This window comes from Juglans microcarpa x Juglans regia, chromosome 8D (assembly GCF_004785595.1).
Source record: "Juglans microcarpa x Juglans regia isolate MS1-56 chromosome 8D, Jm3101_v1.0, whole genome shotgun sequence".
Classification (NCBI taxonomy): Eukaryota; Viridiplantae; Streptophyta; class Magnoliopsida; order Fagales; family Juglandaceae; genus Juglans; species Juglans microcarpa x Juglans regia.
In genome coordinates, this window is record NC_054608.1 from 16,221,746 (window position 1) to 16,225,554 (window position 3,809).

Here is a 3,809-nt window from a genome sequence, read left to right on the forward strand (position 1 = left end):
TGGACCAAAACTTTTCATCAATGTTTTTTATCATGAAAATGGAATTTTACACCAAAGAAGTTGTGTAGAAACTCTACAACAAAATGGAGTAGTTGAAAGGAAACATCAACAGTTAATTAGCACAGTTAGAGCTTTAATGTTTCAAGCTAATATCCCCTTATCTTTTTGGACTGACTGTGTGTTAGTTGCTGCCCATATAATAAATAGAATTCCCATCCCACTTCTCAATAATAAAACACCTTATGAAATGTTGTTTAACAAAATACCAAAATTTTCTCATTCAAAGGTTTTTGGCTGCCCTTGTTTTGCATCTACATTGCAACATCACAGACACAAATTCAATCCTAGAGCTACAAAATGTGTCTTCCTTGGATATCCATCTAATATCAAAGATTACAAAGTCATGGATCTCAATAGCAATAAAATTTTCATTTCAAGGAATGTCATATTCCATGAAAATGTTTTCCCATTCAAAGCAGTCCCCACAAATTCTCATATTCATTCTTTTTTGTTTCTTGCTTTAGAGGATTCATATAGTGCAGATTACTCTTCTAAAATCCCAATTGTTAATTCTAACCAGAGTAAATTACCAAATCTGTCCATTGATGACTCTATGCCAAACATTGATCCAAATATCTCCATGACTCATGAATAGTCTAATAATAGCCCAAACAGAAGAAAATCCTCTCGAGTTAGACATAATTTTCTTGCAGGACTACTATTGCAGCAATGTTTCTTCAAATGCAACTCCTCTCACTTCTTCTAATGATGGTTTTAAAGGTAATTCATATCCTATCTCATCCTTCTTATCTTCTAGTAGACTATCTAATTCCCATAGAGTTTTTCTTGCTTCAATTTCAAACTATCCAAAACCTAAATCCTATAAATAGGCTGCACAATTTCCTGAATGGCAAAAAGCTATGAAAAATGAACTTGAGGCTTTTGAGTTAAACAAAACTTAGAACCTTGTTACTCTACCTAAAGTTAAACAAACCATTGGTTATAAATGGGTATTTAGAGTCAAGTATAAAGCTAATGGAAGCATAGAAACGCGCAAGGCTAGATTAGTGGCAAAGAGCTATAATCAACAAAAGGGTTTGGATTTCTTTGATACTTTTTCTCCTGTGGCAAAAGTGACTTCTATTAGACTATTACTTGTTAAGGCTGCAATTACGAACTGGCATCTTCATCAATTGGATGTAAACAATGCATTCTTGCATGGTAATTTACAAGAAGAAGTTTACATGGAGCTGCCCCCTGGAATGCCTAATGCAAAAAATAAGGTTTGTAGACTTTTGGAAAGCCTTTATGTTCTAAAGCAGGCATCTCGAAAATGGTTTGAAAAACTATCCATTGCCCTCATTAGTTATGGTTTTACTTAAGGGAATTCTAATTGCTCTCTTTTTATAAAGAAATCCACAACATCCTGTATGGCATTACTTATATATGTTGATGATGTGATGCTGGCCAGTGATAGCTTACAGGAAATTCAACTCTTAAAAGAGTTTCTACATGATCAATTTACTATAAAATATTTGGGGCAACTAAAATATTTCCTTGGTTTGGAAATAGCAAGATCCAAAGTAGGTATTTTCCTTTACCAAAGGAAGTATGCATTGGATATTCTTCAAGACACGGGAACAATTGGCGCAAAGCCAGCTGCCTTTCCAATGGAGACCAATTTAAAGCTAACAACCACTGATTCTATTTTGTATGAAGATCCATTAGCTCACAGAAGACTCATTGGGAGACTATTACACTTAACACTTAAAAGACCAGACCTTGAACATTCAGTCCAAGTCCTAAGCCAATTCCTTGCTAAGCCTACTATGAGTCATTATCAAGTAGCAGTTAGAGTGTTAAGGTACTTGAAAGCCACTCCAGGTCAGGGGTTGTTTTTCTCAGCATCCTCAGAATTGTAACTCAAGGCATTCTCAAATAGTGATTGGGCAGGGTGCATTGATACAAGGCGAAGCGTCATAGGGTTTGCAGTGTTTTTGGAAAACTCATTGATCTCATGGAAGTCCAAAAAGCAAGAAACTATAAGTTGATTCTCTGCTGAAGCAGAATATTGAGCCCTTGCAACCACAACATGTGAAGTCCAATGGTTGGCTTATGCACTGTAGGATTTACAAATTCACCATTCTCAGCCAACATTGATGAATACTAATAGCAAGTCTGCAATGTTCATAGCCTCCAATCCAGTTCAGCATGAAAGAACCAAACAAATCCAAACTGACTGTCATTTAGTTCGTGAAAAGCTACAGTAAAACCTCATCAAGTTATTCTACATTCCATCTCGACTACAGTTGGCAAACATCCTTACAAGACCACTTGGTTCTTTACCTTTTCACCATACTCTCTGCAAGATGAACATCCTTAATATTCATGTTCATCTTGAGGGGGGTGTTGGCGTATATCATCAAATATAGAAGATGTGGAATTAAAGTCAAAATATGAAAAGGGTAAATTAGAGAATGAACATTGACAATTATTTCTGTTAAAAGTCATCTTTGTTATTCACTTCTCATATCTGTATAAATACATGTAAAGCAATTGTATCAGAATTCAATTCAATAGTTTTAATGAAATATACGATAGTTTTCATTTTCTTCTCTCTATTTTTCTAGCCTTTGTCAAGTTCTTAACTCTGATCAATAAAAAAGCAAAAATATAACCGTTAAGTTTTTAAAAATATGACCATTGAAAAAGTTTGGAAAACATTGTTAGTAAAACATTCGACCATTGGAAAATTAGTTAAAAAATAGAACAATTAAATAAAAGAACACATCCATTAGATAAAAGAACAAAATATTATGGAAAATTTTGAAAAAATAATATTTTATTACTATAGAGAGAATGATAGCTAATCTTATGTAGGGCAGATTCTTATGACTCGTTTATTTTCACAACCATTCACATCTCATCTCATTTAATTATTACAACTTTGAGAATTTCTATACAAAATAAAATAAACGATTCAAAATTTTCAAATCCCAAAACTTAACGATGTGGAAATATTTTTGCTTGGAGATTTGTAAAAGTTGAATTGTTTATTTTGTTTTCTATATAAATTTGAGAAAGCTGTAATGATTAAATGAAATGAGATGAGAATGATTGTAAAAACAAACGACGCCTAGCCAAAATGGAAAAAGTGACATTTTTAGCTAAACTTTGGCTAAGCTAATACTGATGTTGTAACATGGCAACAATTTGAATACTTTTATGATGAAGTTTAAGCTCGATTGCAATGGTGATATATTTATTTTCTCATTGAAATTATGATAAATACGATAACTTGAACAAAGTTGGATGAGACAGAGGTCACTATCTTAAATGTGACTAATTTTGTTAATTGTTATATGGAAAAACATATTTGAAGAGATGTTCTCACTCCCCACTAGGCTGGGCCTAACTCACCCCCGGGAGGCCCAATAGCAAAAGTGTAATCGGCCCAAGGCTAGCACGGGAAGAGGGGCAATGTGGGAAGATGAGACAACACTCACTCCGACACAAATTTGTACATGTAAGCGATAGCAGAGACACGACGCACTAATGGGTCAGATACAGAATGCAGGTTGGGTCACCAACGGGAGCCTTTGTCCTTAATAGAGCGCATAGATGATGGCCACACTCACCAACTTGCCGCAAAGGACGTGGCCTGACTAGCCACACTACATTAAAGCTGACAGCATGTTATCTAATATGGAGGATGGACACCCCCTTACACAGGAAATGGGGGCCCACCTCGACAGGAAGTATAAAAGCCAGATTTCAGGTTAGAATTGGTTCTCGTGTAGTCTTACATA